The sequence below is a fragment of the Chelonoidis abingdonii genome, chromosome 7 (assembly GCF_003597395.2).
Source record: "Chelonoidis abingdonii isolate Lonesome George chromosome 7, CheloAbing_2.0, whole genome shotgun sequence".
In the NCBI taxonomy this organism is placed as follows: domain Eukaryota; kingdom Metazoa; phylum Chordata; order Testudines; family Testudinidae; genus Chelonoidis; species Chelonoidis abingdonii.
Window position 1 is genome coordinate 32,851,298 of NC_133775.1, and position 22,104 is coordinate 32,873,401.

General features: G+C 43.9%; 1 protein-coding gene across 3 annotated transcripts in view; it reads left to right on the plus strand.

Moving 5' to 3' along the window:
• Positions 1-22,104, plus strand: part of LRRC8D (leucine rich repeat containing 8 VRAC subunit D) — an 85,797-nt gene that overhangs the window by 33,066 nt on the left and 30,627 nt on the right. The gene's annotated exons all lie outside the window — the stretch shown is intronic.

The following is a 22,104-nucleotide window of genomic DNA, read 5'->3' on the forward strand; positions in this document are numbered from 1 at the left end:
AACTATTACTATGTTTAATAATAATAGAATGTTTTATTCTAGTATTAAACTATTACTGGCTGAGGGACTCAGTGGGCAAGTGTGCAGCTTGAGCAACTTCATTCTCTTTTGAAGTTGACTAAATTTCAGGGCGATAAGAGTCCCTTTGAGTTTGAAACCAGAGGTACCCTATTCAAAATGTGCTTGTCAGCAAAATACTATTTTATGGTAATATATGTGTTGCTAAAGGCCCAACAGCTGCTCTTAATTATTTAGAGGAAAGAAAAGAGGCATATTAGGGTTGGTTGGTCTCATCTGACCTACTTTATTCTCTGTAGTAACAATATTGTAGTAATTGTTTTGTCTGTTTTTCATATATGATGTCAACGTTATATTACAAAAATCAGCCACACTGCTTTTAGCAAACTTACAGCAGTGTTGGAAAACAAAACCACAACCCCCCAGACTATAATGTGGTCAAGGAGAGAGAGCTGCTAGTAACCAAGGACTTGTTATAAATGGCCTAGGGGAAGAAAGGTTATGAAAACTCACTTGACAGTAACTTTAATCTTTAGACTGATATTATAAATGTGGATGGTGCTGTGTAACAAAACATCTCCCATCTTTCCTTTTAATAGTAATTTACTCAAAACTTTTGAATAGTTGATTTTAACACGATTCTTCACCGGAAGATGCCTTGGGTCTTATTCTTTGCTTTTTGAGTATTCTAATATGTTAATGGAACTAAGGTGGGGTATGGGGCCATGGCATTTTAAAAAAGGAATGTATTAGATATAATCTAGATGACCCTCTTCAGTTGGAGCTGTCCTTCAGATAAGCCATTTTGAGTGATCTGCTGCCAAGAGGACCAGTTATTAGATGGAGGACTGTAGCTGGATTGATGTACCTTGGGTTAAAATATTGTGTGTGCGCATATATTCTCCTTGAAAATGTTGCTCAAAATTGGAATGACTTAATAACGTTTGTTGCTAGTGTGTGTATCTCTCTTGATCTGTTTATCTACTATATCAGAACATATTCAGAGGGTCTTACTTCATTTTTTAGCATTGTGTAAGGCACATAAGAAGTGCACATCTTGTTTTCAGAGCAGTCAAGCAGTCTGCAGTATCTGACTCACTGCTGTTTTGTAAGACTTGCCTTCTCTTCTGTTTTTGCTTTCTTTGGCCATGTTAACTTACATTTTCTTTGTGTTGTGTAGTGCTTTGGTGTCAAAACAGACTTGTTTGGGTAGTATCTAATCTTTTGTGTATATTTTATACTCAAATTCATTTGATATATTCTCAAACATGTTAATTTTTGATTGCTTTGTTCCTTTCTAATTGAGCCACTATTTATAACGTGAACCAGGGTGCATGGACACTTTTGTACAGCTATTTATTCTGAAAAGTATATCATGTTGGGGTTTTATTTTGTTGGTATTGATGGTTTTCATATTTATTTATTTTTTGAAAGTTTGACTCTTCTGGGCTTGTTTTCAGCCTCTTCTGGGTTTTGTCTTGCACAATTTGCAAAATATTTGATAATCACATGAGTCACCGGTTAATTGACCTAATCAAGTTGCATCTGTATGTCTGAGCTGCAGTGATTTAGGGGAGGCTGCAGGGTGGTGTTGAAGCTTGGACTGTTGGGAGAGAGCTTCAGGAGGAGGTCTGGGAAAGAAAAATAAGAACAGGGCTGTGACTTTCTATGCCTTTTGATTCTTTTTTACTCCCCTTGTGCCTATGTGCCCATTCTTAATATAGCACACCTTAAATTATGTAACTAGTATTCCAATTCTGGGTTTTAAAATCACTTAAATGTACTTTCACTGTTTGATAACACCCGATCCCCTGAGTGAAATGTAGATACAGGTGTTTGGCAGTAACCTTTTGATACCAAAACTATAGTTTTAGTCTTTAAACTTCAATTCAGAGCTTGAAACTCCATTTCCTGTCTCTCTTTCTTGGGCCAAGTGGGAAGTTTGTCATGGCGAGTGAGGGAGAGGACCTACACAACTCACTTTTCGCTGAAGTTAAGCTTTTATTTAAATAAAAACCCTTGCATGTTTGGTTGTGAACATAACTTTTCAAATTTCCGCCGAAGTGAAAGATAATGCAGTGATGGCTACCAAATGAGTCTTCAGATAGTTCCAGTATTTCTGCTGCTTCTCATAGCTTTGCCAGGCAACAACAGAAGAAGAAATAGTAAGACTGATTAGTTTCACTGATGTTATTGACAACCTTGTGCTCAGTTGCGAAACTGACAAGAATTGAGTGAATTTCCCAGTGTGGCTACTACCTAGAAAGCAGAGGCAGGCAGTAGAGTTGTTCACAGGACACCCATAAACCAGGCCCTGGCAGAGAAGTAGCGTAGCAGGGACCTTCTTTCATCTTTCTACACCCTGTTCACTGCAACCAGGAGTTGAGGGTGAGGCGTGTGACACTGGCAAACCAGGTGTCATCTCATCCTAAAGTCCCGGGCATTACTGAACACTGACAAATGCAAGCTGGAAACCAGTCTGGCTTACCTGTGGGTTAGTATAGTTAAATATTAGTGGTGTAAGAATGTGTTTAGACTTTATGGAATGTTTGTAGGATGCTGGATGTATTAATCCTACTTATATCTGTATCCCATATTATAAGGCAATGGTTGTCAACCTTTTTATCATTGTGGGCCACAGGTTGAGAACCACAGTATGCGCCCTCCCAAATCCTCCTCCCAGGCCCCTTATGTGCAGCACCTCCCTCCCAGAGATCCCTCCACAGTGTGGGGCGAGGAGCAGAGCCCTGGGTGCGAGGCTGGATGGCACCCTCGTGTGTGGGGCCGGGTGGCAGCCCTGACCCTGGACCTGGCTGTATGGGGCCAGCTGGTGACCCCTCACCCTGCCGTGCTGGGCAACCGGGAACCAGACCTTGCTGCACGGGCCTAGCAGCCTTTAGCGCACACCTGGGCCACAGCTGTTTGCTAATTGGGCCGTGGGTCGATAACTGCTGCTATTAGGTAATACTTAAGTGTTTGCTCTGTAACTGTACAGTGTTTGTTCTGAAACTCTTAACTCACCAAACAGGAAAAAAAAACTTCACCTAATGCAAAATGCTGGATTCCTGCAAAACGTGTTATTTCCTGCCCATCAAGATAGACTGTTGAATCCAAATGAGCCATTGGAACAAAGATTTTATCAGTAGCTCCCCTGACTCACCCATGAAGAGATTATGTGCCAGAGCGTTTGTCCCATCAATTTGAACTCTAGGAATAGGGTGATAAAAAAAATACTCTGACCAGAGAAATTAGGTTCTCTTTTTGCTGTCTGGACTCTGAGGGGGAAAGATGTCTAACTATAAGCAAGAGATCCCCATGCTGCTTATTATAAGTGCTTATATTACGTTTTTACATTTAAGATTGTAACTCATTTGTGTGTGTATGTTTCCGTTTTAATCTTGTAAATAATTCTCATTTCTTTTCTTAATTAATAAATCTGTAGTTAGTTTATTACAGGACTGGCTACAGGCATTGTCTTTGGTTTGAGATCTACATATAAATGTCTTGGGGTATGTGACTGGTCCTTTGGGACTGGGAATAATCTGAATATTATTGCGATTTTTGGTGTAAAGTTACCATCCATCACGTAGTCCATCTTACCTAGGTGGCAAGATAGACTGGAATGCCGAAGGGGGCTGACTGTGACTCCTTGGTAAGACAGTTATAGTGCTTTAGGAGTTCACAGTTGTTACTGGGTTGGAGAAATCTAATTATACAATGTACGATTAGTTTGGGGTGCTTGCCCGGCTTTTTGACAGTTTGCCATGAGGTTGGTGCTCACTGTTGTGAGCCACTCCAAACAGCGTGACAGCAGAAGAAACGGAGAGAATAGTAGCCATCATCCTCTTTGTGGGAGAGGCTGTAAGTAGGGTGGAGTAACATTATCTCTTCTCTTCCTTGCCACAGAGCAGCAGGAGGCTGGAGGAAGAGAGAAGTCAAGAGTTTCCCTTCTTGGAGCAGACACAAGGTTATAGAGAGGGGAGATAGCTCTTCATTTCCAGGGTGCAATTTCATATTTATGACACTTAAAAGCTAGAGGCTAGGAAAGATGACTCTGTCCTGGCAGAAATTGCAGCTCCTTCCTAGCAGCTCTTGGCAGCGGTAGGTGGACTTCAATCTGGATGTTTCCTCTGGAGCTTGTGGGTGAAGCCCTCCATCCTCCTCTTTTGTGTCTACCTCTGGCTTGTAGGTGTCTCATATGGTTTTCTGTCACTGTTGACAAAATAAGAAAAGAGTGTGGGTGGGAGATATGCAAATGTGTTCCATCATTCTCAAATAATTTTAGTGCAGGAAAGGAGCAAACTGCTTTTGTAGGAATCCAAAATTAGGCTCCAACTCTGCAGCTTTATTCATGCAAATAGTCCTGTAAACTCTGAAAGCCCTGGCCATGTAAGTATGGGCTGCAGGATCAGACTGTTAGTTTTTCAGACTCTATAAACCAACACCTACAAGGAGTGCGTGCTTAAAGTTAAATCTTTTGAAGTTCATAGGAATTGTCTGTGTGAGGATAACAGAATCAGCATGTAAATGGAGGCTGTAATTAAGAATATCTGGTGATGTGAACAAAAAATATTCTTTGCTCGAGGCCCGTAGCATCATCAGAACCGTCTACCTTATGGGTGGTTTTATTATAAATGACTGTTAGAGATGGAAGTTTTATCTCCTCTTGCTGCTATTAAAATATATATAGATTCCAAGTGTTGCTTCGAGATACAGCTAATTATAATTTCTCTTACAGTTCACTGGTAAGACAGAATTTTATTAAGAAAAACATTTAAGCTGCCTTTGTCATACCTTGGGTTAAATATTACAGATTACATGGCAGTATGATAGTTCAACTATAGCCCTTTTATAAAATGTTAACTTTAGCAATGAGAGTGAGTGACTCATCACAGGAGGTAGGGTGGATGAAAAGATTCATTAATAATTAATGTGTAAAAACAAAAAATCCTTCCCCATGATGTGTTCCAAATTTAAGCATTCAAATTATCCTCAGATCCTCACATATAGTTTACTCTTTGAGTGACAGTGACATGTTTATTTTGATGTCTCTCCCTAAATTGCAAATGTTGCTTCCTCTCTGCATTTGTTTAGGTGTTATTTATAGGGACTGTGACAGACCCAAACCAGTGGGGTACAGGAGTCTGGTAGAGGGCAAATATAGTGGTCACTGGATGAGTAATTTTCTGTTCCCTGAGTGACCAGAGCAGGGGCTGCACTAGAGTAATCAGGAATTGCTAGAACCAATTAAGGCAGACAGGCTGATTAGAACACCTGCAGCCTATCAAGGCAGGCTAATCAGGGCACCTGGGTTTAAAAAGGAGCTCACTCCAGTCAGGGAGCGGGGAGCCAGAGGAGAGGACGTGCGTGTGAGCAGCTGGGAGCAAGAGGCACAAGGAGCTCAGAGTGAGAAGGTGCGCTGCGGGAGGACTAAGGAGTACAGGCGTTACCAGAACCAGAACGAAGGTCCTATGGTGAGGATAAAGAAGGTGTTTGAAGTTGGCCATGGGGAAGTAGCCCAGGGAGTTGTAGCTATCATGCAGCTGTTACAGGAGACACTATAGATAGCTGCGATCCACAGGGTCCTGGGCTGGAACCCGGAGTAGAGGTCTGGCCTGGGTTCCCACCAAACCTCCCAACTCCTGATCAGACACAGGAGGAATTGACCCAGACTGTGGGGAAGATCACTGAGGTGAGCAAATCTGCCAATAAGCACAGGACCCACCAAGGTAGAGGAGTGAACTTTGTCACAGGACATAAATGTTGGGTATAATGTTTACAGTGCTTTGAAGACATAACAGCACTCTTAAGTAGCTGAGTATTGCCATTATTTTCATTTTATTTTAGCCTTGAAATTAGATGAAGATTTCTAACCATCAGAGGAGTGGAGTTCTGGAACAGCCTTCCAAGGGGATCAGTGAGGGCAAAAAATCTAACTGGTTTCAAAACTGAGCTTGATAAATTTACAGCGGAGATGGTGTGATGAGATTGCTTGCAAGGACACATGACTGGTAGCAGCAAATATCTCCAGTCTGGCCAAAGATGGGACAATAGATGGGGAGGGCTCTGAGTTACTACAGTGAATTCTTTCCCAGGTGTCTGCCTGATGTGTCTCGCTGACATGCTTAGGGTCTAACTAACCGTCATATTTGGGGTTGGGAAGGAATTTCCCCTCAGGTCAGATTGGCAGGGTTTTTCACCAGCTTGGGGCATGAGTCGCTTGCTGGTTAGAGTAAACGGTGGATTCTCTGTAACTTGAAGTCTTTAAAACGTGTTTTGAGGATTTCAGTAACTCAGCCTAAGGTAAGCCTAATAATAGGAGTGGGTGGGTGAGGTTCTGTGGCCTGCAATGTGCAGGAGGTCAGACTAGATGATCACGATGGTCCCTTCTGGCCTTAAATCTGAGACTGTTGTTTTCATGTGAATTAGATGGTTCATTATACTTCAGTCTTTGACCCCTCATTACTTTCTGGCAGTAGCTGAAATGTGGACAAGCTTTTTAAACAATTGAGAGAGAGAGAGTGTGAGGAGTCAGTTAGCGTACATCACACACATACACTCAAGCATTTTTTCTCATAACATTCATTTGTCTGACAATCTGGAAAATGCCAGTGTTTTGCATTTCTTGTGCTTTTAAGCCTGGAGGTAAAAGGTGAGTGAACACTTGTAACTGTTTTAATATGGGGTTGCTGTCATCCTGACATTGTAAAGGGAAATTCTGTAATTAAACATAAAGTTCACATTTTTTTACTTCAGTTGCCTCAGAGACACTAACTCACAAATTAAATTATGGCTGGGCTAGTTTCATGATAAAAGGAGGTGGCTCTCAAATATTTGGCACTCTGATGTAGTTACAACCTTGTGGTGTTTGTATTTATGGCATCTCATTTTGCTGTTGGTGCAGGGTTGCATCACTAGAGCTTTGTACTCCTTGAGGCCAAAACTTGTAAGGAGTTATCTAAATCTTCTGGTTCAGAGACGGAGGTGCATTTTGGCCGACTTTAACCTTTAATTTACCTTAGATCACAATTTTATATATAGCTGCAGTGCAGCATGAATTCTTTAGCTGTAGTGCTGAACTGCAGTTATGGATGATGTTAACAGAAAGGGGGAGAACATGCAGGATCATTGTAAACTTCAAGCAACAGTCAAAATCAGGATGGCAGTGTAAAAACCATAATATTGCTCCTTTTAATAAAATATAAAATTAATGGTCCTTTTTAATTTTGTGCCCTTTTTTGGGGGTGGGGTGGCACATGTATGAGATGAAACGGAAGTCTCCTAGCTGAACCCAGCACTTATGCATCATGCATTTTAGCTTCGCTCCGTCACAGCTCCATCAGGTAAACAGCATGTGCTGGGTGCTCAATAAGTAGAATTTGCAGGAAAAGGAATGAAACCTCTCTCAAAGCCCCTGTTTGGAGATGGAGAAAGAAAGAAACTCATTTGGTAGAAGAGATGGCCAGCCTGCCACCCAAAGAAACCAAACTTTCCTTGGTGGAAGATCAGACCATGAGATGTTCACCCGTGGAAGTCAGCTTGGGAGAGGCAGGTTGATGATGGGCAGAGTGATTTCCCCTGGTGGAAAAAGGGAATTGGATCTGCAGTGGGAGACTGGTGAATCAGAATACATAACATAAGCCAAAGCAGGGTGCTGGGGTGAATCAGGTTGATGTGTGATGTCTATTCCCCCCTGCCTCCACTTGATCTGTGCCAGTGTGGGCAGAAGAAAGGGGCCGCATTGCACTAGTGGTGCCAGAACACGAGGGAGCCAGGGCTTCCCACTCCTTGAAAGCGAATGGGCTTGGCCCGTCCACTTTTTGCCAGGGTAGACCCCGCCCTCTTCCCCTCCTCTTCCTCATGAGGCCCCATCCTCCAGCTATGCCAGCAGGGAGCCCGGGCCGTTGTGGGAGCCATGCAGACCCTCTGCCTTCCCGCTGTGCTGGGGAGTTGAGAGCAGCCCCTGGCCTGTGTCCCCACCCCCTGGGCTCCCTGCCCAGCCCAGGGCAGGTGGAGGGTCCATGACTCTGTGACAGCTGCCCATAACTGCTGATGCGACTCTCCCAAACCTAGCTCCGGCTGGGGGAGGCCTTGGAGCCACAGCCCGGCCATGGTAAGAGTCATGCATGAGCAGCTGTGGGGAGCCACAGACCCTCCACCTGCCCTGGGTCTGGGGCTCAGGGTGGGAACATGGGCCAGTGACTGCTCTCGGCGCCCCCCCCCCCCACACACACCATGAGCAAGTGGAAGGTCTACCAGGTCCCTTATCATGGCCAGGCTGTGGCTCTGAGGGCCAATTTCCTGGCCAGAGCTGCATGGGTAGCTGTGGGAAGCCTGGGTCCTCCACCTTCCCTGGGTGGTGAGCCCAGAGGCGGGAACACAGGCAGGAGGGCCCACCACCACCCTGAGTGGGGGAACAGAGCTCCCCCGCCCTCCTCCGGCTTCCAGCATGGCCGGGGCAGGCTGTTGGGGAGGTGGGGGGGAAGAGGAGGGGCTTTGGGGTTGGGGGCTTCTGGCCTTGGTCTCCCACTTTTGGAAAGGCTCCAGGGCCCTTTCATTGCACCCCAGTTGTGAAAATCTGTGTGGGTGTGCTGTGCAGGTGGAAATGCCACCAGGAAGCCCTGTGCCTTGCTAGCTCTTGGCTGCTCGTGCCTGAGTGTGCTGTGACTGTAGTCACTATTTTAGGGTTTCTCTTTTGCCTCCTTGTGCCCTTGGAACTGCCCTAAAAAGGGGTCCATTGTGCAGAGGGCTCTGAGCAAAAGTAAGTGCATCTCAAGACTGTATTTATCTTTTGCCCTATGGGATCATTGTGGGATTCCTGGTGGGTGCAGAGAGGGATGATTTGCCTTCTCCTATCCCCTGCCTCTCCACCAGCCCTTAATTCTCCCTATGCATAGATACCTGGTCCTGTGCAGAGCTCTTTCTATATCCCACAGTGGTGCTGTGGAGGTGGCTGGATTACGCCTTCCATGATAAAATGAGTAGATCTGCCTGTAGAATATCCCTTCTGTGAGCAGATCTCAGTGGGATAATAAACTTGGCCCCTGGTGTGGTTGGTAGGAAGTAAAAAGGAAGTGAGTGTGTTTATATGTAAGTTTTGTGGGGAGTCTGGGCCACCATTCACTCTGAATAGGTGACAACTGCTTAAAAATGTAATTGGAACTGAAAACTGGTCACATGGGTTTCCTGATGTTGGCATGAGCATGTTGCTACCATGGTGGTGCTCCATGAACCAGTAAGTGCTGAGATTCCATTGAGCCTGATCTAATTTTCAAATACCTACTTCCCTCCCTCCTGTAAAAACTAACGCAGTTGCATAGTGTTTCCATTATCATGGTGGTAAAGCCAAATGGAAAATTAGTTCAGAATATTATTTTTATAGCTGTTTCTCTTCAACATTTCTGAGTTCACTTTTTGTAAAATTGCTTGCTTCTCTGTTAATATCAATTGACTTGCAGTTGATTAGTTAATATCCCTCTCAGGGGAGTGATTAAGATAACTGGTGTATTAGTTTCTATAGTTCCCTTTATGATGCAGCTTTCACTGATTAGCCTGGACTTGATTTGTACGTACACTGGAATTGTTTACATGTTCAGAATATGCTTGAGGCAAGGGGAAGTGAAAGAGCATCTTCAATTTGAGGCAGCTAGTTGCTGTAGTGAAGAAGGCCTCAAACTTCTTCATAATACAGACCACATTTTAATTGTTTCATGGAATTCTTCCCCCCCCCCATTCTCAGTCTGTGTTCCTGTGGATGCTACGGCAGTTGCATACATGAAAAAGTAAGAGGAAAGTCATGCATTTCCCAACTGTCTTTAAAGTCAGAAGTCTGTGTTTCTCTCTGGAAAAACATTAATCACAGTGTCTCTTGTTGCGTGGCCATGGTCTGTAGTAGAGGCAGAGACACAGGCTGCTCCTTGGTTCCAGCTGCTTTTACAAGCCTCAAGGCTTTTCTTTGCAGTGAAACAACAAGGAGGAGCCCGCACGGTATAAGTAGCCTGCTCACTTCTGCCCTCAGGGACGTGTTCTGTGGATCACTACTTTTGATTTCAAGGAGACATTAAATATTTAATTAAATCCAATTGCTTTGTGGAATCCAATATAAAATTCTTGTTTCCATCTCCTCTTTTGTACCATTTCTGGTGTTGCTAAAAATCTTAACTGTTCAAAATTTTTTTGCTGCAGCTATAAACTGGGATTAGTATACAATGTGAACTTATGGTCACGGAAATTGCCATCTAATTGTACATTGTTAAGTTGCCCAATTACTCACCAGAATTTAGGCTTTCGCTTAGGGGTTTTTGTTTTTTTTTTGAATTTCTAACCTTTTATGGTTGTGAAGAAAACCTTTTGGAATAGTCTGTGCTGATGAACCAATGTGCTAATATCTGCTTACAGCATCAGACTGCCTTGAAACGATAGCTCTGAGAAGGGTGTGAACTGATCTATTTGTCCCAGTGAGTTGACTCTGAACTATAAATGTAAAACTAGGCAAGGAGCACTGTATATCTTGGACTAGATGTAGACAAACAGATTAGTAATTCTGGATCCCTGCCTTATAATTTAGGTGTAATGCTGTATAAAAGAGGGACATGACTGTAAATTCACTCTTAATCTATTAAAAAAGAACTAGCCTGTCCTCCCCGCTCCCTGTCCCCAACAAATGTTTTTAAAAGTGAGAACTGAATGGCTAAAATATTGTATATTGATTTTCTTTGTTCATCTAAGACTGTGCTCCTCTCCCCAATCCTTCCAAAAAATAGTTGCAGAGTTCCTGATAAACAGCAAGTGCCAGACTGTGTTGACTTGAGCCAACACATTTTTTTTTAGTTCATTGACGTTCAACAAAAAAGACTAACTTCTACAACATACTTCCCTGATCCTGCAACTGGGTTCCTTCTGAGGTGCCATTGACTTGAGGCTGTGCATAGGTGGAAGGGTCCACCTGTGTAGATTCAGTAGTGCTGTGTGTGTGTGTGTGTGTTTACACGTTTGTATCTCTGAGTTCATATGGAACACTGTTCATAGCTATTACATATTAATAGCTACCTTGTTTGCTTACACTTGACATTAAATTACTAACAGGGCCCCCCACTTTTGTGAGGCTGTTACATTTTTCTTAACTGCTGTGTAGAATTATGTTTAATGAGTTTATTGCTCCTTGAAAGAGACACTCATAGACCCTGAAGGTTGCTAACTCCATTTTTATGTACAGAACAGTCACAGCACAGGTACAATACATCTCATCTGATGAATTTTAAAGACTGGGATGGTTTAGTGTAAACCAGGACAGCTAAGACAGGATATGATAGAGGCATGTGTGACAGACTAAAAATATCCTGAACAAACCTCATGGAATTAAGATAAACTTTATTGAACTAAGTTAAAACCTTATTGAATTAGGGTTAATATATTTGCGGTTCACTGTATTAAAAATGCAATTGTATTTGTGTTACTGTGGCACTGTATGTACTTTCTTTAGTTAGGCAGGGGGCAAATGCAAATGTATTTCTTCTGTTACCAACCCTTTGAAGCCACCCCACTGGACAGATACACATATACTAGAAAAATAAAGGGTTTTAGGTTTTAAACTGGCTCAGGGCCTTTCCTGGTTCAGCAAACAGACCAAACCCCTATTCCATGGAGGGCCCCAATCCTTAGGGTAGAGATCAAAGGACTGTGAGTGTTCTGAGCTGAAGCTGTGATGAAGCGGTAACGACAAGAATCCCCTTGGGTGGGGGTTTAAAGGACAACTCCTGCCAGAATCTATCTTAGGGTTGGGATTAATTTTGGAAAGTTTATTAGTGTGTGTGTGTAGGTTGTTCTATTGCTTTGAGTAAATTTTCTCTGTAATGCTTTTGTACCTTAAGAATAAAGCAGGCTTGCCTAGGAAGTGCTGTGTGGTACCTTATAATTGTAGCAATAGCACTTGTTAACTCTCTCTGAAGAGAAAGCAAACAGGTGTCCTGGGGCAACCTGTCAGTGCTGGGAAATACACAGTGAAGGCAGGGTGCTGTGCAGCCTAGAAATACTGTGGTCAGAAGGGGGAGGGATGCGGGTCTCCGCCTGAGAGAGGTGACAGCTGGAGAGCTGGAAGCCCTGCTCTGAACTGTGGTAAAGAGATGGTAAATCGGGTGTTCCCATTTACCACTTTTTAAAAAAACAGGAATAAAGAGTTGTTGATGAAACTGAGCATATGTCTACACTGCATAGTAAACCCAGGTCCATGTGAACTGCACTTTCGGATCTGTTCTTTTGAAGCTCATGGTTGAGCATCCACACTGCATTGCTGTTCAAGTCTCACACCCGTGCCAGCACATCCACTCTATGCGCATATGAGTCAGACGTCGTCGTTTCTGGAGCATGTCCCAGGATTCTTAATATCCTTGGTACTGTGGCCACTCTAGGGCTTGATTCATAGTATATTGTGGGGAACTTGTCTGTCCATCCTCCCGTGGGACTTGACCAGAAGTGGTTTGAGCCCACGAGCGCATCCAGCTGAGCCATTTTTGAGTCTGCATGTCCCTAGCACTGGAGCTATCAATATGGATCCCAACCCAGTGGAAGAACTTCTCCAGCTCACGCTTTTGCTCCTATTTTGGGAATCGGGCAGAGCATCTGTGGGAGCCTGGTGGACATTCCAGTGGTGGTATTTGTCCTACCGAAGGCACCTCTTGGAGGTTGTTAGTAGCTGCAACCCAGCTAATGTGGCTTATGGCTGTTGCCAAAATCGCACATTCCCCATATGTACAGCAGCATTTCTGCAGCAGGGCCACAATCACAGACTGGTGGGACCACATCTTCATGTAGACCTTGGGATGACCAGCAGTAGCTCCAGAACTTTTGCAAGAAGAAGCAGATTTTCCCAGACACTTGTGATCAGCTTGTTCTGGTGCTCGAGCATCAGGACGTGTGTCTGAGGGCAGTTGTGCTGGTCCAGAAACTGGTTGCTTGTAACCAGCTGGAAGCTACCTCGGATTGCTACAGGTCCACAGCTAGCCAGTTTGGAGTTGGCAAGTCTGGGGCTGGATGCACATGTCCAATGGAAAACAGGGATGCTTTGTTTGCCCATATAATAGGTTTGCACAGTCCCAGGCATGGAGGGAATGAAATAGTATTTGTAGTTGTGCCATTTCCAGCTATGAATCAGCTCTGGGAGATCATTTTTATGAATTTTGTATTTTGAATTTTGTGAACAATGCTAATGTTCCTCCATGCTCACTATGCATGTATGGAACTTTTTTATGCATTTTATAAAAACTAACCATGTACTTCAACCCACAGCGAATGGATTATTATGATGAAATGTGTTGAAATTTTTTATTACTTTATTGAGACTGGCCATGTATTTTCAACCCAAAGTTTACGGATTGCTGTGATGAAGTTCCAACTTCATTAAATGTAATAACATTTGCTAATGATGCCTCTTGTGCAAATTCAGCACTTTGTGTTTAAATAAATATTTAAAATAAAAAAGTGGCAATCTAAAAACCAGAGAGGCAGACCAGCTGCCATCCACATGTACAACACAATTATCAAAATCAGTGCAAAACCAGTGAACAGCGCGTGTTAAAGCATGAAACGGACAACAGTGCAAATTGCTCCAGCTATGTATATTGCCACTGAAGCAGTTTATCTCTTTCTGGGTGTTCAGTTTCCCTTTGTTTGTAATGGCCTGTCTGGTGCATTTTGCAGCTGGACTAGAGTGAAGAAATGCACAAGGTACATTTGACCATTCCATGTACTAGTGTTCATTGCCTGTGACATGATCCAGCTTACCCCTGAATTGTCCAAAGGCTGTGTAGTATGCACTACATGATAGGATGGTGGGTGGGAGGCCTTAGGGCATGGGGATGGAGCAGGAGTTGAAGGGGTCTGGGGAAGTGGTGCTAGAGCCTGCAGTCTGGTGACCATAAGCAAAAGCAACTGCTCAAACAGTTGTTTCTGTAGCAGTCTGTCTTTCTCCCTCGACCTGCAGTCATGCTCTGCAACAACTGGGCTGCCAATCTCTGTGCACTTTTTCTCTTTCCACCTTTCTTGCATCCTGATCACTCTGGTACTTTATCTGCTCATTGGTTTTTCTCCCATGGATTTATCTCTGACTCCACCCCACTCCCCCTTGCCTGTAGTTGGGGAGTCTCTTCCCCCCAGGCTCCTGGACCCTTGTGTGTGCCATGCAGAGATGGAAAAGCCTGGAAAGGAACATGAAAGAGCATGTTGTTATTTGGCTATGATAAACAAAATACATTTCTACTCTTTCAAAGGGCCTGCGTCAATTCAAGGTCAAAAGATGATGCTTCTAATCACTGGGTCTTATTATATTCATACAAAAGCCACTGGCCAGTTCAGACATCCTTTGGAATAGTACTGAGAGCCATCACGCATCATGGGAAGATACATAAAGACATGCAATTAAAATTATTTATAGATCCCCACCATTTTTCCCAGAGTGGAGAGGGAAGGGGGGGTTCATATGAGGGGGTCTGTTACTAGCTATGGTTTTACAGTCCTTTCAGGAAGGGTAAACTCTGAAGGACCTTTTTTATTCTGTAGTTCCTTGAATGGAGCATGAACTTCTGTTCCAGGCCAGCAGATACACCCACCTGAGTATGCAGAAGAGATTTTTAGGCTTCTAGGGACCATCCAGCACATCTACAAATGGATGAGGCTCATGAGCTACAGAGGCAGTTCTGTCCCAGAACTTAAACGACTGTTTGAAGTTCCTACTCTGTGAGGACACTTTCATCATCAGTCAGGAATGGGTTGAAAGTTGTGGCACAGTCAACAAGAGGCTGAGTTACCATGGAGATGTACTACAGCCTCCTTACAAGCACCTTGTGTTTGTGCACAAGCCCGACTGCCAGCCACCCTCTGCTGTAATTTGGGCTCACGTTACTGTGCTTTGGACCAAATACACCAACACTGGGACAGAGCAGTGTGTCTGACTTATCAGGTGCACTGTATTAGCAAGGCTGGGTATGTGTGGCTCATAATTTTAGTGCCCCTACCTGCCTTTCTAACAATGTAAGTATCTAGTAAAAATTCCATAACTGCTTGTTTAACTTCTTCCCCTCAGTTCCCAATGTTCATTTTGTATCCCATGTGGTGTCGCGGGAAGGGAGGGGAGGTGCTAGGGAACTGGCATGGGTTCTGCCCTAAATGGAAGTACGCTACAACTCCTGGCTTATATTAATCATTTCTGAGGGGCAGAAGCTAGAAACCCCTCCCATTCATATATTAATAACAAACATGGTGGCAGAAACATACCAGGCTCTGGCCCCAGCTTTCTTCTGCTCTAGATTGTGCTGTGGGCTGCTCCCCGGGGCTATTCCCAAACAGGTCCTCCTCCGAATATGGACCCGGCGTGTGTGTGTGCAGGATAGCCTTTTCCGGGGCTGGCATTAGCATCAGAGTCACATCATTAACTTCATCCAGCAATTGCTGGCTCTTCTCCAGTGGAGCCTGTGACTGTGGAGTTATCAGGGTACCATCCCTGCTCTGCAGATTGTCCTGTGCCATGGTGGGCTCAGTGCTTGCTGAAGTCCTTAGCACCACTGAATTCCTTGCAAAAGAGACGGATGGATGGGGAACTCTGAGGTGCTGTTAGCATCATTGACTTTGTTGTAGTCAGTCTTGAGCCGTTTGATTCACTCTGTGCATTGATTTCTAGTGTGGTTGATTCTTGCTGCTACCACCTGCTCCATGTTGATCTGTAGAAGTGATCATTTCTTGTGCTCTTGCTGAAGTCAAATGGCTTGCTTGGCATGCACCAGAGATTAACCAGAATCTGTTCCTGTGGCCAGCCAGTAGCACTTTTGATGTAGAATTTCTTATTAGTGCTGGCCATAGCTAACACACATGAGGATTAACTGTGTTGATCAGTCTGTGGAAATGAAGGGCTAAATGCTGAGCAGCTGTGTTTGAAACAGGAAGTTGCTTCAGGTTGCTGGGAATTGAGTGGGAAGCTTTGGAATGAATGGGCTGGGAAACACAGGCTCAAAGGATAGTTGGTTTGCAATAGTGGACTGTTTGGACATGAGTCTGGTGACCCAGGCTTGAGTTCCATCCGTACTGCAAATCCCTCGGCTTGAACCTGCAGCACAGCAGGACTTGGGCTTGGACCTATACTCCTGAGTAGGTCTGTGGGCCCAAATCAGATTTGTGTGTTGATGTAGGGGTACTTTGGTTAAACATGACTCTGAGCCTGGGTTTGCTATGCAGTATAGATATACCCCCAAAAGCAACCAATGTAAAATTGATAGGAGAAAAAATTATTTTTTACATAATGCAAAATTAACCTCGGGAGTTCACTGCCACGAGATAACATTGAAGTCAAGAGCTTAGGAGGATTCAGCAAAGGACATTTGAATGGATGAGAAATTCTACAGTTCTGTTAGCATAAAAAAAGGATGATATTAAACCTTTGTGCTTCAGGGCTTAAAATCACTTGTAGAGTTAGGAAGAAACTGACCCTGTTTGGAAGATTTTTCCATAATTGTCTACTACAGAGCTTCTTGCACATTCCTCTGAAACATCTGGTACAGGCTAATGTTAGAGATGATATAGGAACAGATGGTTTACTGGTCTAAGCCAGTATAAAATAACTTTAGAAATCTAATATTGAGGAAGCTTTGTTCCTGGTATTTACTTGTCATAATAAAACCACTCAATTTTCTCTTTGTAATTTTTATCTTAATTTGAGCACATTCCCACTATGGGTTTGGCTACACTTGCAGCTGTACAGCGCTGGGAGTTAAAACTGTCTTTGTACAGCTGTGTAGGGAAAGTGCTGCAGTGTGGCCACACTGACAGCTACCAGTGCTGCAGTGTGGCCACATCTGCAGCGGTGTTGGGAGTGGTGCTTATGGGCAGCTATCCCAGCGTTCAAGTGGCTGCAACATGCTTTTCAAAAGAGTGGGGTGGGGGAGACAGAGAGAGTGACACTGTGTCAGCTCCCTGCCTTGGAAGTTCTGACCCCTTCCCCCACCCCTCTCTCATTCACTAAATGCAAATAGCCCTCTTTTTGTGTTTTTCCTCACAGACCAGATAAGCAGCTGCTCCGAATCGGACCCCCCTCCCCCCCCCCCGCCGTGCTGCTTCTCTCCTCAAGCAAACACTAGCTGTGGACATTCCAAAGGGATCCCCCTGCCTCTGCTCATTCACTGCAAACAATAGCTGTGTTTGTTTTTTAGATAAGCAGCTCCGGGAGCCCCGAATTCACAACAAAACAAAGAGTGTTATCCTTACTTAAAAACATTATGGAAAGGTTCCGGAGGTCAGTTACAGTGTAGTAAGATTAATCATTGTTTACACTGGCGCCCCAGCGCTGCAAGAGCAGTGCTGTTCTCTTTATTCCTCTCGTTGAGGTAGAGTACATGAAATGCTGTAGCCAGGGAGATACAGCGCTGTATGTGCCTTGCCAGTGTGGACGGGGAGTAAGTTACAGTGCTGTAAAGCCACCACGAGCGCTGTAACTCTCAACTGTAGCCAAGCCCTATGACAAAACAAACAAGATCTTCAATATAATGTGGCTGTGTAGTTGCAGCTCCAGCGCTGGGGGAGAGCTCTCCCAGTGTTTTAATAAAACCACCTCCATGAGGGGAATAGCTACCAGTGCTGTAGCACTATCTACACGGCCATTTTACAGAGCTGAAACTTACATTGGATTGCATTGTGTTTTTTCACATCCCTTACCGAAAAAAGTTTCAGCGCTGTAAGTGGCAGTGTAGACAAGGCCTTATTCTCCAGTGAGATAAGGAATCAAGTTAAATAGACGTGGTTTACTAGACAAGAGAATTGTTAAGGACCATATCTTTTTGGTGGTAGTTTTGTTGAAGCAACAAACGTGGTTCTAGTTTTGTGGCAGTAACTGAAGAATATATGTTGCTTTGCATATATCAGCCTTCTGTTGCAGGGAGAGTGTATACTTTTATATAGTGTAAATTGACTTTTAGTATCTCTCTAGTAATGTCACAGAGAATATATACTACTTTTTACTTTGTGTTTTTGCTTGTGCAAATCATAGTAACCTTTTGCATCATTTTAATAATATAAAAATGAATAATAAAAACTTGGTGATAGCTAAAGATTATTTGTCCTCTCCCTCCATTTGCAAGATCGTTTACTCCAGATGACAGTATGATGTGTTTGGTGTAGGACAACAGTTTGAAAGGTCCTGAATAAAAGTAATAAGGGAAAGTTTTACACCAAGAATAACTTGTTGTGGCACTCTGTACCTCAAAACAGCATCCTGGAACCCCCGTATTCACCCCATCGTATAATTAGGATATATTTCATACAAAGCATGCCATGTAAGATATCTTATGAAAGGTCATGATCTGTTGAAACCCATTGTTCTGTCAAAATACGTATATAATTAGTGTGCATCAAATTATGAGATTTTGCTGTATGGTTGTTGTTGAAATATGTTGTAAGTTTGCGAGTAACGACTGAGGAAGTGATCCACACCCATGAGGGGTGTTACATGACCTTTGATCAGCAAGAGAGTTGTAAATAGGGGATTTACAATGCTAGGAGAGCTGGGGAAGCATCACACATCTGGGATTGCTCAACTCTGTGACTCAGCAAAGCCCACCAGGATGTGTCTGGGCTAGTGTCTTGTGGGGTGAGAAGAACTGCTTGAACCAAATACTGCCTAGTCTAATATGGCTTCAGATTTAGCTTGTGCGCTTACCTTTTATTTTTTTAGGCATAAAAGGTCAGAGATAGTTACCAATCACTCAAAATCTATCTTTTTTTAGGTAATAAATCTGCTTTATATTTTACCTAAAACAGTGCATTTTGCTTGAAGTGCTTGGGAAATCTCAGCTCACTTTACAAAGGCTAGTGTGGATCCTCTACACATTGAGGGAGGGGCAAACTGGATAATAAGCTTGCACTGGTCAGGCTTCTGATCAGGGCAAGAGGTAAAGTTCTGGGGTCAAGGTTGGGGATTTGGGAGATTTGCTGGTGCCTTTCTCTGTGATTTGTGAGTGGCTCTGGGAGCATTTAGGCAACCTAACTGGGTGTGAGGCTGCACATGCTGTTGTACTAAGTGATAACAGCACCTGGAGGGGTTTGTTGTTTGTCACTAGTAAAGCATTGTGAGAGACATCCCAGGCTGGAGAGTTAAGGGGGCACAATGGTACCCTCAGTTCCAGGTTGTACCCCGGGAACCCCATCACACTTACAGGTTTTTCTGTTTGCGGTTTTATTTGGTGGCTTCATGATATATAAAAAAGGCTCTTTGGGGTGAGAGGGATGGCAGGAGGAGGGAGATGTGATGGGGGGAAAGGTTCTTCTTGTTTTGTCTAATGTAGATGTTCTTATCTTCCTTCTTGCTGTAGGAATCCTTAGAGGACTGGAGAACTAGTGAGCTTATACCATTACTACTTGGTCAGTACTAGAGATGACATACCAGTTAAAGCCCCCTGTACATTTATAGAACGCTTTACATCAGCACATGCACAAACACTTCAAACAGCTTATGCAGTGCTTTAATAATCAGAACAGCTGTCTTGTCAGCGAGTGTAATAACTGGTTGAACTTGACTGGTTCAGTCTGAGTTGGCTTAGGACCAGTGTGGCCGCAAGCAAACTGAAATGGTTCAACTAGTCCTCTCATGCCCACCTATTTTATTTAACTTTTCAGAAACATTTGGGAGAAAAGGTCCCTTTGGAAAGATTAAACTACACCTCCCCTTAAACTGAGGGCTGAGGAAATGTCACAGTTGACCTCTCCATTCATCCAGGGACAATTTACTTGTCATATGCCTCTATTCCATGTTGAACATATGGTCTTCACCACTGCCTTCCATCTTTGATGGTCTCTTGCTGCAGTTTCCAAGTTGTCCTTGGTCTACCCCATTGCCTCTTGCCCAGGGGATTCCAGTCCAACACCTGTCTTATGTTGTTTTGTTTGTTCCATAATGTCCTGTCCTGTCAGTTTGTGTTTCATCCTCTTCCAGAGTTCATCATCTCTGGATTTTTTTCTGTCTGTGTCATAAACAGATAGTTAAGGGCTAATGTCTCTTTTACCTGTAAAGGGTTAAGAAGCTCAGTAAACATGGCTGACACCTGACCAGAGGACCAATAGGGGGGAAAGATACTTTCAAATCTTGGTGGAGGAAAGTCTTTGTGCTTTTTGTTTTGTTGGTTGTTCGCTCTTGGGACTGAGAGGGACCAGACGTACATCCAGGCTCTCCAAATCTTTCTGAATCAGTCTTTCATGTTTCAAAATAGTAAGTAATAGCCAGGCAAGGCGGATTAGTCTTATGTTTGTTTTCTCAACTTGTGAATGTTTCTTTTTGCTGGAAGGATTTTTACCTCTGTTTGCTGTAACTTTGAATCTAAGCTGAGGGGATCCTCTGGTCTCTATAATCTGATACCCTGTAAAGCATTTTCCATCCTGATTTTACAGAGAGAATTTTTACCTGTTCTTTCTTTAATTAAAAGCTTTCTTTTTAAGAATCTGATTGATTTTCCTTGTTTTAAGATCCAAGGGGATTGGGTCTGAACTCACCGGGGATTGGGTCTGAACTCACCGGGGATTGGTGAGGGGAAAGGAAGGGGGATGGCTAATTCCTCCTTGTTTTAAGATCCAAGGAGTTTAAATCTGTGTTCACCAGGGAATTGGTGAAGTCCCTCAAGGCAGCCCAGGGAGGGGGAAGTTTTGCAGGGGACAGGTAGTGCCGCAGACACTGAAATTTCTGGGGTGGTGGCAGTGTTACCAGATCTAAGCTGGTAATTAAGCTTAGAAGTGTTCATGCAGGTCCCCACTTGTGTACTCTAAAGTTCAAAGTGGAGAAAAAACCTTGACAATCTGACATTGAGGATTTGTCTAAGGCAGCTGTTTATAAAAACTTGGAGCTTAAATGGTAAGGTCTTGATAAGTCTCCATGTTTCTGTGCCATAATAAGGCAGACTTTACAAGGGCATTAAATATTTGAAGTTTAGTTCAGAGGGCAAGGTTTCTGTTTCTCCATATCGCTGTTAGGATTGCAAAGGCATGTCTGGTTTTTGTTGTTCTGGCTTTAATGCCTTTATCTGTTCCATCTGTTTTGCTTATGATGCTGCCAAGATGTGAAGTATTGGACCTCTTCAATGTCATTTCCAGAAAGTGTTATTGGGGTTTCTTGTTAGTGTGGGTTTAGTTGGGTTTAGTTTTCTTGGTGTTGACTTTCAGCCCTACTAACTGTGCATAGATCTGGAGATGATTTGTTTTAGCTTGCGTATCATTGTGGGTATAGGACAGCAGGTTGGTGCCATCTGCAAAGTTGAGATCTTGTAGCTTCTGTGTAAATGTTATTCCTAAGGCTATGTTTTCATCATGGGTATTTTTAGTGAAAATCATGGACAGGTCATGGGTGCTGGGGAGGTGGCTCAGAACCCCACTGGTGCTGGGGGGAACAGGGAGAGGGCAGGTGGGCCACGGTGTGTGGCCCGGGACCCCTGCTGGTGCTGAAGGAGGGGGAGGCTGACTGAGGCTCCCTACCTGGCTCCTTGTATCCCTGCAGCTCCTAGGTGGAGGGGTCAGGGGCTACATGCACTGCTCCCACCACAATCTCTGGCTGTGCAGCTCTCATTGGCCAGAAACTGCAACCAATGGGAGCTTTGGGGGCGGGGCCTGCAGGCAGTGTGCAGAACCCCCTGGCCCCGCCTCCGCCTAGGACATGCAGGACCATGCCAGTGGGAACTGAAGAGCCTCCCACTCCAAGGTAAATGCCCCCCTGCAATCCCCTGCCCTGAGTCCCCTTCCACAAACCCAAACTGCTGTTGCTGGCCCAGGGACCACCAGCCACTGCAGAAGTAGTCGTAGAATCCGTGACCTCCATGACACACTTGCAGCCTTTGTTATACGCCGTCATTGTTCTGTGGTCTTTCTAATTACTCAGCCCATAGGAAGGTCATGGGCAATATAAGACATCCTTGTCTGATGAAGGTAGTTATGTCAAATGGCTTGATCAATTAGTTGCTATGTATTAGTTGACATGTCAAATTTTCATAGAAGTTCTGGATAATATTCACAAATTTCTGCAGCATTTCATAATGGCATAGCAAATTCCATAAGACTATTCTATCGGCTGTA